General features: G+C 43.3%; 1 protein-coding gene across 2 annotated transcripts in view; it reads left to right on the forward strand.

The window, feature by feature from the left end:
* Positions 1–17,118, forward strand: part of NELL1 (neural EGFL like 1) — a 647,610-nt gene that overhangs the window by 528,844 nt on the left and 101,648 nt on the right. The gene's annotated exons all lie outside the window — the stretch shown is intronic.

Consider the following 17,118-nt stretch of genomic DNA (forward strand, 5'->3'; position numbering starts at 1 on the left):
ACGTCTCATACATTTCCAGAATAAATATTGTATAAATTCCCTGTGCATAGACCGGCTCTACGGATGCTGCTCTGTGTTTTACCTGGTGATGACTCTTACCGTGGATACAGTTATTGTTTGCTGAACCAGTATTCCCGTGAACGCAGCCTAACAATTCACAAGTCACATCCCGGAGGCACAAGACACCGAACGGCTGCCTCCAATGTATTCCGGTGATCGGTCCACTTTAAGTTGTCTTTGGTGCATATTTTCTGCTCCATATCACAATCTATATTATAGCAAGTTCATTGGAATTTGCTGGAATGAGATACTGCATCGATGTCTCCTGGAGACGGTTTTATTGCTCGCTAATTGCTCGGAAAGTGACTGATTTAGTCCGCCAGCGAACCGGTAGAACACAGCCCATCATCACTGCTATTTATTTGTAACTTGGTTACAAATTAGACGCATTTCTAGGATTGATGGAGCTGATTCCCCGGCTGATTGGCGCACTACAACGGCATAATCGCAATGTTTTATCTGCATTTTCATTTTTCAGAGAGAGATAGTCCTTCAGAATGCCACAGTGAAAGGTTGCTGAGGGCGCCGGGATTGCAGATCAATTATATAAGTAGCTTGCTCCAATTTATCATCTGCTGATAGCATCTATGTGGATTGGAAAGAGCATGCTAGTGAGTATAACAGGACATAGACAGGAGGCAGACGCTGTGTGCAGAGCAGAGATAGAGGCATGCAGCAAAGGGGCGTAGGGTGGGGGCCGGATGGGGGCCACTGCCCAGGTATTCTAATGAAATTGTAATCATCGTAACACATTTGTGAATTCCAATGTTCCTGCCAGTCAGATCCATTTCCAATGAGAGATGTGATGTGGGATTAATGTTTGTACGGCTCACTCTGTATTCATTTCCTGTATGGTCGTGTTATCGGCACCACAAGGTTATCTCCGTAAGTGCCGAAGATGGAAAGGCTGGGACTCTTCCGCGCCCGCCTGCAAACTATAAATTTGCGCCCTCCGTCAGGGACAGGCAGCTGTCTCCCTTTAACGCACTGCTCGGCAGGTCCTCCGTTTCTCCTCTTCTGGGACACAGCACAACATACACAAAGGAGCGAGTGTGCGTGTTCGGCGTCACGACTTCGCATACGTGTAAATTGCCGGTCTACATGCTAATGCTGGCAGTGGCGCTGCTTATAACAACCTACCAAGGCAGGAGAACGAACTAGCTCCTCCCGCTCAGGGGCAGGCAATGCCGGGCAAGGAAATCAGGGGCAGGCAATGCCGGGCAAGGAAATCAGGGGCAAGCAATGCCGGCCAAGGAAATCGGGGGCAGGCAATGCCAGGCAATGAAATCAGGGGCAGGCAATGCCGGGCAAGGAAATCAGGCGTAGGCAATGCCGGGCAAGGAAATCAGGGGCAGGCAATGCCGGGCAAGGAATTCAGGGGCAGGCAATGCTGGGCAAGGAAATCAGTTCCTGCCTGGCCGGCCCCAGACATAAATTACATTTACATTCAGGCAGATCAGTGATCAAACTAAGTCCGGGACCACCCATTAGCCAGATCGCTGATCCGCCTGAATTTAATTGTCATTTATGTCCACGGCCGCCCAATCCACACCTTGGTTTCACCCTGCTAGGCCCGCACATGACACTGCCTCACCCTCCTGCCACAGGCGCAGCTGTAAGGCTCTTGGGGAACTGGCCCTATTTGATGGCAGCTCTTTGTGGTCCAGGAGAGGGGTCTGCTCCCTTGGACATTTGCATAGTGATGGAGTTATTAAAACCTTTGATACTCTTAAGACTGAATTTGGGGTACAGAATTTTATGTTATTCCGCTATTTACAGCTTAGACATGCTCCACAATTTGCTCCTGATCCTGTTAAAACTCTGTTGCAAGTAACTAGTGGTAAGAGATTGATATCCAGAATTTACACCTACCTCATTACTGTTCACTCAGATGACGCCCTAGCACCGCTTAGACTTAAATGGGGGGAGGATTTGGGACCAATAGAAGACGAAGAGTGGACTTTAATGTTGAATAGCCCTCTGTCTGCCACCACCTCAGTGCGATTTCAACAGATTAAATTTTTCTTATTACATAGGGTGTATCTTACCCCCATGCGATTGAGTAGATTTGGGTCTGGTGCCTCTGATAGGTGTCCTAAATGTTCTACTCCACAGTGCTCGTTCTGGCATCTCCTCTGGGAGTGTTCTGCTGTCCAAGTGTTTTGGTCCCGAGTCACCAGTTGTCTCACTAGAACAGGAGGAGGAGTAATTCCCCTTTTATTCCCTAAAATGTGTATATTTGTTTTGGGTCTCTTGGACAGGGTTAATCACTGAACGGTCCAGTACATGCATTGACTTTGGCAAAGGTTTGTATTGCCTGCACTTGGATGGCATCTAGGGGCCCTACTTTTGCTGAGTGGCGTGGGCTGATGAATAAAGTTGTGGGGCATGTACGATTTCTATATACTAAGCGACATTGTATTCACAAATATGAGGGTATTTGGGGCCCATGGATTGCTACTTCCCATTATGTTGCTGGAGGGAGTGGGATTTCAGACGTTGATGGATTGGTGCCCGGCGGGGCGGCATGATAATGTTTTGATTTTCTAAATCTTTATTTGTACATTTTCTATTGCTATTTGATGGTTGAAAATTATTGTGCAGATATTTTAATTATGATTCTATTTTTATGGGTTTATATGACAATGGCTGTATATTACAAATGTTTTTTTTTTCTTTTCTTTTTTGTTTATCGGGGTGGGGGGGATTTTGTTTATTGTATTGGTTTTGTTGTTTGTTATGGAAACAAAAATTTTCATAAACTCAATTTAAAAAAAAAGACGTACTCAGCTAAACTTATGTGGAGGAGACAGGGTTTATAGCAGTTTCATCATACTTGCCTACCCTCCCGATTTGGTCATGAGCCTCCCGAAAATCGTGTGCCCCTCCCGGGAAGCCAGGCAATCCTCCCGGCTGCCGCCCACTTCTCCTATCCCCCCGCAATAACCCCTGCAACCCACGAAGGGGGCGGAGGCTATGGCGCGATTCGTGTCATTTTGGCCCCGCCCCCTGCTTCACAAAGCCTATATTATCGGCATTGTGTAGCGGGGCGGGGCCAAATGGACGTTATCACGTGGCCCCGCCCACAAGTGCCTGTCACCCGCCCAGCCAAACCTCCTTTTCCCGGCCACGACCTCCCTCCCGGAAGCAGCAGCCAGAAAGTCGGCAGGTATGCGTTACATCCTTCGGACGAGTCTTTAGACGCTTATTTTATTAATTTCTGAAATAGTTGCACTGATTTCTTCCTGTTTCCGGAACCAGTTATCAGAATTAGAAATGATACAAAATCTATAGGTCCTGCCGCTATGATTCCCATCAGACAAGCAGCATCGCCTGGATGTGATGGCACCACGCGGGCCAGACCATACGTCTCCGCTGTAATGCATGCCCTAGGAGAAATCTGTGATTAGTAGGAGTGTGCCAAACGTCTGGGCTCTGCGCAGCCACCAAGGACCCAGCTTTGCATTTTATGGAGCCACAAAGGAGTCCTGGGGATGGGAAGAGCAGGTTGTAATTTAAAAGATGGAAACTGCTCTCATAGCTGGGATAAGAATGCAAAAATGTCATTAAGTAAAATATTGTCGCTGTTCATGCGGGATATGATGAGAGCGTGCAGGAGATCCAGCCGTGCCTTGATATCATTTTAATGGCAGATTAAAGGCACAACAGGCTTTTGCTAAAGATAATATAATCTGATAAAACAAAAAGGTGCCAAGATCCAGCACAAACTACCGGGCAAGGTCCACCGCCCAGTTACGTCCTAGACCTGATTGTGGAGGACAGTGATTAGCCCAGTCTTGGACAGATTGGTAAATGGACACGCTGTACAGAGAAAGGTGAGGGATACATACCATATAGCACCCTGTGATGACCTGTGCCTCGTGCCTCAGTGATGTTACTGATCCTTCGGACGCTGTAGACTGAATGGCTGAATACACGGTGCGATAAAGCAGCCGATCAGACGGAATGGTACGATTTGGCTGATCTATCGTACTGTGTATGGGCCAGTGCGGGCACCAGTGGGGTCGTTCATCGCACCCCCAGATCTTACTGCAGGTTCAGTCGATCTGGGGCTGCGATGTGCGATCCCATGCAGCGCTATGGGGGAGGGTGGGAGCCGGCATATCGGGTGGGCGGCCACCCAATCGCACCGTGTGTGGGGACCGCCCGATACGTCGTATACCCCGTCGTTCCGCACGGTGCATATCGCACAGTGTATGACCGGCTTTCGCTATAAATCCATTTACGGCAGGTGAAAATGTGACTGGCGTAAGATTTGGCGCACTGCGTGTGTTCACTTCTTGCGGCCATAGCGTGAGCTGGGCGTATCTTACACTGTCTTAGCTCTTCATAAGTGGTAGATACGCTCTGGGGCCACACCCACTGTGGTGCGCCCATGACCCTAGCGTTATGCGACTATGACCCCATGTCTGGGGGGGGGGAGTGGCAGCGTCCAGGTTTATTATTAATAATTGCTGGTAGATACAGTACAGATGTCAGATATGCTTTAAATGTAAAATATAGTCCTGCTTCATCCATCAATCACACTGGGCCCCACCACCTTTCCATCGTATAATATCCAATGTAACAAAGCTCCAAGTATCGCTACCAGTATGACACAGGGGCCTCAGCTATATCATCGTTTATGTCCGTCCTTCTCTGCTTCCTTTTGCTGCGTGGGAAATGAATACACCGCCAGGCTTGGGGGACCTCTTATCCCTCCACGTCCCGTAGGCTAGAGTTCCGCCCGTGCATTCTGCGGCCATACTGTGACTCTCAGCACAAGTGGGACTGAATCCCCGGGGGGATGACGTGACTGCTCCTAGTATATCATGGGGACGGCTGACACAGAACGTGTGAGAAGGGAATGTCCCCAGGCTCAACATTTCCACTCACGTCGTCACACTCTCTGAGCATCATATTTGCAAAGTCAAACAATTGCTGCATCTTACACCCCCCATCCCCCCATTCAGGTCACAGTAACATCTCTGGTAAATGCACCTTCAGCCAATGACATCAGGCAGGGCTTCATAGAATATGAAAATTTTTAACGCAAGGGAAAGTTTTAATGAGAAAACCTATTTTAGAAAAGCTAACAAACTGGGAGATGGCACAACAAAGCCCCTCGTCTCATTGCTCGTGTTCCAAGCTTGTATTCTGCTCTTCTGTTCCTCTTTCATTAATATGGGAGCGATGCCGCCAGTGTTTAATGGGATAACTCAGCTAGGAACTTTAAATCCCTGCAGTGTATTTAATTGCCCTGTCACAGTTTCTCACCTGCACATTCCATTTGTCCCCCATAAACTTTTAAACGGGCAACATGAAGAATGAAAGCAAACCTGACACCAGGGAGTATTATCTGTATACGGACATATCTGTAAGAACTGCCCAGTGCAGGGTTACTGATTTATGTGTGGACTCGGGCTGGCAGCTTTGACTAGTGCCTAAAGGCCTGCCCCCCATAGGGGCTCCAGATGCAAGCTCTAGGACTGTGCATGGCTTTTTCATTGCTGACTATTTGCAGCCACTAGTGGTCACTTTGGAGATCAGCCTATTCATCATCGAAGGTGGTATGGCCCCCCGATCATAGGCAAACGCAGGGGGAGTTTCCGTCTGCCTGGGAACCCCCCTCCCCAGCACAGCACAGCACACACCATGACCGCAGTAGAAATAGTAATATAATACAATGTTACTAGCGCTGCATGTTCTTCTCAGTATCACAAATGAAATAATTAGCACCACCTGTGGATCTTTTAATATGTGTCAGCCAGTAATAAATAACCTGTGCACCAACTAGGAGATGTGGAAAACATGCACTGTTAGGAGTGCACTGCTATAACCATCAATAGGGTTAATTATTAATACTGTATAATAATACACTATCCAGGACATAAGGAGACCGATATGTACATATATGTCCAGGGCAGTGCTAGGTTCTTATGCTGCTCCCCCAGACTCCCAGACTTGCTCCCATGCTCTGGAATGGAGCTCACATTTGAAAAAAAACATTCTGCTCACACAGGATGGACCTACTGCCGCATCTAATGGCTTACTGTGAACACTGGTCCTGTATATGCTGGATATATGACACACAATACACTATGTATGACACATATAATGGGTTACTGTGAACACTGGTCCTGTATATGCTGGATATATGACACACAATACACTATGTATGACACATATAATGGGTTACTGTGAACACTGGTCCTGTATATGCTGGAATTATGACACACAATACATTATGTATGACACATATAATGGGTTACTGTGAATACTGGTCCTGTATATGCTGGAATTATGACACACAATACACTATGTATGACACATATAATGGGTTACTGTGATCACTGGTCCTGTATATGCTGGAATTATGACACACAATACACTATGTATGACACATATAATGGGTTACTGTGAACACTGGTCCTGTATATGCTGGATATATGACACACAATACACTATGTATGACACATATAATGGGTTACTGTGAACACTGGTCCTGTATATGCTGGAATTATGACACACAATACACTATGTATGACACATATAATGGGTTACTGTGAATACTGGTCCTGTATATGCTGGAATTATGACACACAATACACTATGTATGACACATATAATGGGTTACTGTGATCACTGGTCCTGTATATGCTGGATATATGACACACAATACACTATGTATGACACATATAATGGGTTACTGTGAACACTGGTCCTGTATATGCTGGAATTATGACACACAATACACTATGTATGACACATATAATGGGTTACTGTGAACACTGGTCCTGTATATGCTGGAATTATGACACACAATACACTATGTATGACACATATAATGGGTTACTGTGATCACTGGTCCTGTATATGCTGGAATTATGACACACAATACAATATGTATGACACATACGTATAATGGGTTACTGTGATCGCTGGTCATGTATATGCTGGAATTATGACACACAATACACTATGTATGACACATATAATAGGTTACTGTGATCGCTGGTCCTGTATATGCTGGAATTATGACACACAATACACTAAGTATGACACATATAATGGGTTACTGTGATCACTGGTCCTGTATATGCTGGAATTATGACACACAGTACACTATGTATGACACATATAATGGGTTACTGTGATCACTGGTCCTGTATATGCTGGAATTATGACACACAATACACTATGTATGACACATATAATGGGTTACTGTGATCACTGGTCCTGTATATGCTGGAATTATGATACACAATACACTATGTATGACACATATAATGGGTTACTGTGATCACTGGTCCTGTATATGCTGGAATTATGATACACAATACACTATGTATGACACATACGTATAATGGGTTACTGTGATCTCTGGTCCTGTATATGCTGGAATTATGACACACAATACACTATGTATGACACATATAATAGGTTACTGTGATCGCTGGTCCTGTATATGCTGGAATTATGACACACAATACACTAAGTATGACACATATAATGGGTTACTGTGATCACTGGTCCTGTATATGCTGGAATTATGACACACAATACACTATGTATGACATATAATGGGTTACTGTGATCACTGGTCCTGTATATGCTGGAATTATGACACACAATACACTATGTATGACACATATAATGGGTTACTGTGATCACTGGTCCTGTATATGCTGGAATTATGATACACAATACACTATGTATGACACATATAATGGGTTACTGTGATCACTGGTCCTGTATATGCTGGAATTATGATACACAATACACTATGTATGACACATACGTATAATGGGTTACTGTGATCTCTGGTCCTGTATATGCTGGAATTATCACACACAATACACTATGTATGACACATATAATGGGTTACTGTGATCGCTGGTCCTGTATATGCTGGATATATGACACACAATACACTATGTATGACACATATAATGGGTTACTGTCATCGCTGGTCCTGTATATGCTGGAATTATGACACGCAATACACTATGTATGACACATATAATGGGTTACTGTGATCACTGGTCCTGTATATGCTGGGATTATGACACACAATACACTATGTATGACACATATAATGGGTTACTGTGATCGCTGGTCCTGTATATGCTGGAATTATGACACACAATACACTATGTATGACACATATAATGGGTTACTGTGATCACTGGTCCTGTATATGCTGGAATTATGACACACAATACACTATGTATGACACATATAATGTGTTACTGTGATCACTGGTCCTGTATATGCTGGAATTATGACACACAATACACTATGTATGACACATATAATGGGTTACTGTGATCACTGGTCCTGTATATGCTGGAATTATGACACACAATACACTATGTATGACACATATAATGGGTTACTGTGATCACTGGTCCTGTATATGCTGGAATTATGACACACAATACACTATGTATGACACATATAATGGGTTACTGTGATCGCTGGTCCTGTATATGCTGGAATTATGACACACAATACACTATGTATGACACATATATTGGGTTACTGTGATCGCTGGTCATGTATATGGTGGAATTATGACACACAGTACACTATGTATGACACATATAATGGGTTACTGTGATCACTGGTCCTGTATATGCTGGAATTATGACACACAATACACTATGTATGACACATATAATGGTTACTGTGATCGCTGGTCCTGTATATGCTGGAATTATGACACACAATACACTATGTATGACACATATAATGGGTTACTGTGAGCACTGGTCCTGTATATGCTGGAATTATGACACACAATACACTATGTATGACACATATAATGGGTTACTGTGATCACTGGTCCTGTATATGCTGGAATTATGACACACAATACATTATGTATGACACATATAATGGGTTACTGTGATCGCTGGTCCTGTATATGCTGGAATTATGACACACAATACACTATGTATGACACATATAATGGGTTACTGTGATCGCTGGTCCTGTATATGCTGGAATTATGACACACAATACACTATGTATGACACATATAATGGTTACTGTGATCGCTGGTCCTGTATATGCTGGAATTATGACACACAATACACTATGTATGACACATATAATGGGTTACTGTGATCACTGGTCCTGTATATGCTGGAATTATGACACACAATACACTATGTATGACACATAGAATGGGTTACTGTGATCCCTGGTCCTGTATATGCTGGAATTATGACACACAATACACTATGTATGAGGCATATAATGGGTTACTGTGATCGCTGGTCCTGTATATGCTGGAATTATGACACACTATACACTATGTATGACACATATAATGGGTTACTGTGATCACTGGTCCTGTATATGCTGGAATTATGACACACAATACACTATGTATGACACATATAATGGGTTACTGTGATCACTGGTCCTGTATATGCTGGAATTATGACACACAATACATTATGTATGACACATATAATGGGTTACTGTGATCGCTGGTCCTGTATATGCTGGAATTATGACACACAATACACTATGTATGACACATATAATGGGTTACTGTGATCGCTGGTCCTGTATATGCTGGAATTATGACACACAATACACTATGTATGACACATATAATGGTTACTGTGATCGCTGGTCCTGTATATGCTGGAATTATGACACACAATACACTATGTATGACACATATAATGGGTTACTGTGATCACTGGTCCTGTATATGCTGGAATTATGACACACAATACACTATGTATGACACATAGAATGGGTTACTGTGATCCCTGGTCCTGTATATGCTGGAATTATGACACACAATACACTATGTATGATACATATAATGGGTTACTGTGATCACTGGTCCTGTATATGCTGGAATTATGACACACAATACACTATGTATGACACATATAATGGGTTACTGTGATCACTGGTCCTGTATATGCTGGAATTATGACACATAATACACTATGTATGACACATATAATGGTTACTGTGATCACTGGTCCTGTATATGCTGGAATTATGACACATAATACACTATGTATGACACATATAATGGTTACTGTGATCACTGGTCCTGTATATGCTGGAATTATGACACACAATACACTATGTATGACGCATATAATGGTTACTGTGATCACTGGTCCTGTATATGCTGGAATTATGACACACAATACACTATGTATGACGCATATAATGTGTTACTGTGAGCACTGGTCCTGTATATGCTGGAATTATGACACACAATACACTATGTATGACACAAATAATGGGTTACTGTGATCGCTGGTCCTGAATATGCTGGAATTATGACACACAATACACTATGTATGACACATATAATGGGATACTGTGATCGCTGGTCCTGTATATGCTGGAATTATGACATACAATACACTATGTATGACACATATAATGGGTTACTGTGATCGCTGGTCCTGTATATGCTGGAATTATGACAAACAATACACTATGTATGACACATGTAATGGGTTACTGTGATCGCTGGTCCTGTATATGCTGGAATTATGACACACAATACACTATGTATGACACATATAATTGGTTACTGTGATCGCTGGTCCTGTATATGCTGGAATTATGACACACAATACACTATGTATGACACATATAATGGGTTACTGTGATCACTGGTCCTGTATATGCTGGAATTATGACACACAATACACTATGTATGACACATATAATGGGTTACTGTGATCACTGGTCCTGTATATGCTGGAATTATGACACACAATACACTATGTATGACACATATAATGGTTACTGTGATCGCTGGTCCTGTATATGCTGGAATTATGACACACAATACACTATGTATGATACATATAATGGGTTACTGTGATCACTGGTCCTGTATATGCTGTAATTATTACACACAATACACTATGTATGACACATATAATGGGTTACTGTGATCGCTGCTACTGTATATGCTGGAATTATGACACACAATACACTATGTATGACACATATAATGGGTTACTGTGATCACTGGTCCTGTATATGCTGGAATTATGACACACTATACACTATGTATGACACATATAATGGGTTACTGTGATCGCTGGGCCTGTATATGCTGAAATTATGACACACAATACACTATGTATGACACATATAATGGGTTACTGTGATCACTGGTCCTGTATATGCTGGAATTATGACACACAATACACTACATATGACACATATAATGGGTTACTGTGATCACTGGTCCTGTATATGCTGGAATTATGACACACAATACACTATGTATGACACATATAATGGGTTACTGTGATCACTGGTCCTGTATATGCTGGAATTATGACACACAATACACTATGTATGACACATATAATGCGTTACTGTGATCACTGGTCCTGTATATGCTGGAATTATGACACACAATACACTATGTATGACACATATAATGGGTTACTGTGATCACTGGTCCTGTATATGCTGGAATTATGACACACAATACACTATGTATGACACATATAATGGGTTACTGTGAGCACTGGTCCTGTATATGCTGGAATTATGACACACAATACACTATATATGACACATATAATGGGTTACTGTGATCACTGGTCCTGTATATGCTGGAATTATGACACAATACACTATGTATGACACATATAACGGATTACTGTGATCGCTGGTCCTGTATATGCTGGAATTATGACACACAATACACTATGTATGACACATATAATGGGTTACTGTGATCGCTGGTCCTGTATATGCTGGAATTATGACACACAATACACTATGTATGACGCATATAATGTGTTACTGTGAGCACTGGTCCTGTATATGCTGGAATTATGACACACAATACACTATGTATGACACATATAATGGGTTACTGTGATCACTGGTCCTGTATATGCTGGGATTATTACACACAATACACTATGTATGACACATATAATGGGTTACTGTGATCGCTGGTCCTGTATATGCTGGAATTATGACACACAATACACTATGTATGACACATATAATCTGTTACTGTGACCGCTGGTCCTGTATATACTGGAATTATGACACAATACACTATGTATGACACATATAATGGGTTACTGTGATCACTGGTCCTGTATATGCTGGAATTATGACACACAATACACTATGTATGACACATATAATGGGTTACTGTGATCACTGGTCCTGTATATGCTGGAATTATGACACACAATACACTATGTATGACACATATAATGGGTTACTGTGATCACTGGTCCTGTATATGCTGGAATTATGACACACAATACACTTTATATGATGCATATTATAGCTGGATAAGTGCTAATTATACCCTCTTCATGGACTGGCCACACTCACTCTAAAATCAAGCATTTGGAAATCCCCCTCTAGAAATCCTGCATCTGTCACTGCCGATGATGAATTATTGAACTCGTTGCTAGGGATACTTAAGCATCTGACTCGCAATGGGGGGAAAGTGACACCGGAGCAATTCATCATTGCTCCGGTGAGGGGACAACTGCTCCAAAAAGCAGCTGTCCCCGTGGTTAGTATCGCAGCTACTTCTGTAGCTGTGTTACTTGCCTGCTTCCCGTCGTCCCTGCTACGCGTGCATGACCTCAGATTACTTGTGCGCAAAGCTGCCAGGGAGCTGGTGAGCGGTGGAGGCATCCGCTCGGATCCCTTTTCGCATCGCCGGAACTCCTTCCCATAGGAAGGAGCGGCTATCCGAGAACAAGCGCGGTCTGAAGAATACCAAGTTGTTCCTATCTAACCCCTCATGATAAATGGTCCGGTAACTTAAATATGCATCTACGCATGGTTACCGGACCATTTATCGATTGATGAATAGGCAGCTCAGATTGGATCACTATAAAGGCTGCCCTTTTAAAGGGACACTTTGGGTAAGACATTACCATTATGAGTTACTGAATTTAGGTACATATCGGCAGGCGGCCATGATTGGTGCTGGAAAATAAAAGGGATCTCTGTTACCCACATGCAGTAAGACACTTCCTGTGCCAATATATATGACTCCATTAGAAAAATCGTCTACTTTGAAAATTGGGTTAGTATGCCTTTAATACAGCTACATTAGGGATATGTTTAGTCAGATAACCTGTGAGGTCAGCTAAGCTCATAATGCAAGCTGACTTATGTGAAGGAGCAAATAATATAATTGCAGACATCACAACTGTAACTGGACGTTATAATCAAACCTTTCGCATTTCCTGACTGAGTAAAACAGAAGGGGTGGAGCTTACATGGGAGTAGGCGTGGTTAGTTAGAAAGTAGGAGTTGTTGGGTAGGTTGTGTGTGTTGATGCCTTGTTGGCATACATTGGATTTGGGGCGAAGGCTGCTAAGCACTTTTTAGTTTACATACAGAAAAGAGAATCCTCTCACCTCAGGGCCCTTTCATACAGGGTGGGACTGATAGTAGAAGGGATGTGGCCAGTCTAGTGATGGGGGACCCTTTCCAAGTGCTTCACAAAATCCAGCCTGCTGCATGGACCCGTCCGTTCACCCGATTGGGGCCTCTTCTTGGTCTTTGTGCTCAGTGAGTCACTCTGAGCTGAGGCCGGGCCGGTTGGGCGGTACAGAGGAGCAGGGTGCACGCCCCCGAGCAGCCCCAGTACTATAAACGTAATGTTAAACTGATTTATGCTACAGTACTTAAGGGTATTAAACAATTAATCCTACTGGCAGAGCCATACGGTATGCCAGCAGTTTCAGGAGCTCATCAGAAGAGAAGATATTTAGATAATGTGTTCTTCATGGGGTTATGACAACTTCTGGTCAGCAATCCCCTGAAAGGACGCTGTAGTCACCTATTTTATCAGAAAATGGTTGATAGCATCACACTAAGGGGCATATGTATCAAAGCTTGATGTGAGATAAATTTGTGAAATGTATATGACCAACCAATCAGCTTGTAACTTACATTTTGCAGGCTGTGTTTAAAAAAATGATAGTTAGGAGCTGATTGGTTGGTGATATATAGCTCACAATTTTATCTCACATCAAGCTTTGATACATAAGCCCCTAATTACACAGAAATGTCAATTCAAACTTCTCAAGGTCGGTCAAGGTACATGCTGGGACAAAGTAGGTGCCGGCTCAGAGCTTCCCAGTCACGGCCAATTACCACAGGAGCTCGTTCTTTTCTGGTAGGTCACTATAGGTCACCACAATTTGGGACTGCTCTTGGTATGGGACTTTTGCATGTAAATCCATTTGCGAACCCTGACAGATCTGGCCAGTGACACCCACATCCCCGTGAAGCCACACCCCTTTCAGGGCCTGAGAATCGGGGCATTTCCACCAATAATCTGGGCTGCTCTGTACACCAGAGTGTGTTTGATACAATCCTTTTAGGCCTCTTTCATTTTGTGCTGTAGCAGAGGTCTCTCCGGTCTCTTGCAGGGGGAGCAAGGGTTAACACCAGGAACAAAATAAAAAGTGTCGGAAAATAAATGTAATTGTTAAAACAGTGATAATGACAGATGCCGAGGATGTTATTTGCGTACAGTATAATTGGGAGTATCTGGAGACAGGATATTTTCATACCAGTGAAGTGACTGAAGTTAGCAGAACATGACAGATCATTATTTTATGCACAGCTAAAGGGGTTACAGATACATTGGTCTGATCGCCCGCAGCAAGACAAATGCATGAAGTAAGCAGATTGTGCCACGTGATACCGCAGCAGGTGCCAAAAATGTCAAACGTGGCACTGTTCTCCCCCGTCCTGCAGAGTATAATCTCCTGGGTTCCTTAAATGTCAGCATGTTCTCTATTGTGATATTTGGGATGTATAGTGCGGCAGTGACTCTGCACTACGCCTGGGCATGGGGTTGTGCGGTTCTCTGTAAGGCCATGATTACATGAGCATATATGCTCCGCTGTGAGTTGTGTCCTTCTATGGTACATAGCCAACAGAACACACACAGCCGGCAGTTGCCCAAGTTGCCTAGTGGATGATCCAGCATTGCCGACACAGACAGTCCGGGTGGGATCCCGACTCCTACACACAAACTGCTGACGTATGTTACAGACTGGACCATGGACCAGCGTTACTCTCTATACTGTAGGCCCGTATTCAAATAGTTTTGCACCCGCGATACTTTGTCGCATGCCGGAATTTTCAGCTACTTTGCGTGTTTTGTACGCGAAAACTTATCAGGTGCTTATCACCCGCTATTCGCCGTATTCAATTCCAAAAGACGATAAAAACGCGTCCCGGCGAAACTCAAACAGGCGAAAATTGCTGTCAGAGATGGGGAAATCAGCCCAACACCCCCCAAAAGATGCACTAACATTGGGGATCAGTAAAGATGTCCCCGATTAGCCCCCCTGAAGCTATTTGGGGTACTTAAGTGCTTTCATTTGCCTCTTTATAGCGTCTTTGCACAAGTGGTGAAGAACAGCATTAAGCAGTATATGTTCTTGAATATTAGTAGTCCTGTCATATTTGGGGTATTTGAAAATGGCTTCAAGCATGGTTTAAAATTGCTAAAGTGAAGTTTTAAGTGATGCTAAAAACGCACCTTCAGCAAGCACCTGTAATCCAAAAAACACCTCCCCCATACTTCCAGACCCCCCCAGAAGTCTATTTCGCTACTTTTTGCGTGTGTACCCCCACTTTGTATTTCTTCGCCCCCATTTTCAAAGTAATTTTGTGCGGTGTTCCTCTTTTTTTTTTTTTACGCAGTTATCCTTTGGGGGGGCTGTCCCAAGGGTGCAGAGTGCTTTCTGCACCTTTGCACCCCAAAACCGCAATTCTGCACTTTTTTCCACCTGCTATTCATAGGCGAAACTTTTCCGCCGATTACATTGCATTGACTTTTCACGTACGCAAAAAATCTTTGGAATTGAATACGGGGATGAGTTTTCGCGGATTCTGACTTTTCGCCTCTAATTGAATACGGCCCATAATCAGAGAGGGGAGCGGTCTAACAACTTATGGAAGGGCAAAGTCTGAGTTTGTTAGAGTTAGTTATTGTAGTTATTGTGTCTATTTGTTTCGCTGTGTTGCCTGGTTGGATGCAGCTGTATCCAACCATCCTGCACCTTGACCCGTTTGTTGTGAAGCCTGGCCCATTTGCTGTTAAGTATATACTGCGTAAAAAATAATTAGATTTGAATCATCACGCAACTGTGGGAGGAGACCGATTGTGCAAATCACGCCGTAATGGCCCCACCTGCCGCTGTAAGGTCTCATTTTATCTTTCAGCTGCATACACGTTTAACTTTCATTAATAATACATTAAATGCATCATTTAACACCAGCGGACGTCGTCTAACAAGCTGTGGTTATCAAGTGACAACTGAGAGACTTGAGACATTGGATGAGGATTGTCTCAGATAAACCATCAGGACAGAGGTGCAAGGGAGGGCAATAGCTTATAGGAGAAATCGAAAACTGTAAAATGCAAATATGTCAGGTGTCTATACTCCAAACCAGGTCTGAATGGGGCCCCAGAAATACTCTGTGATACTCAAAGTTAGAAATTGCAGTTAATTTTGCTTGGATGTGACCTTAGTGCCAGTCCTGGTTTCACTACTACAATCAATACAATTACTTTAAATGGGACCCATTCACCTGAGATGCACCATGTGCAGGTGCACTCACCACCTGTATTGCATCAGCCCCCACATCGCCAGACTGCCCTACTGATAGGAGAGGGGGCACAAATTTGTGACCCCTTTGCTGCAGTGAAATCTGGCCTGGAGCCGCACTGCGATCAGCAATAGATTATAGGTATTTGGCAAATCATCACAAGTTCTAGAGTTTGCCACGAGACTCATCTCTGAAATTTGGTGAAACCAATTCACCCTTACTGCACACTTCCTAAATACTTACCTCATATATCCCCGAGGGGAAAAGTGGGACAAATTAGGCTGCAGCCAGATCCACCAGGACAGCCGTCTGCCTTCACCACACCTGCAACGCCTTAGGACATGGTCTTTCTGCCCGCGGGGAAGGATACCTGTTGGTGGCAGCATAATCTCTCAGTTCCAGTTCCAGTGTATTTTCTTCTAC

The sequence above is a fragment of the Taudactylus pleione genome, unplaced genomic scaffold (genome assembly GCF_031769625.1).
Source record: "Taudactylus pleione unplaced genomic scaffold, aTauple2 ptg000875l, whole genome shotgun sequence".
NCBI lineage: Eukaryota > Metazoa > Chordata > Amphibia > Anura > Myobatrachidae > Taudactylus > Taudactylus pleione.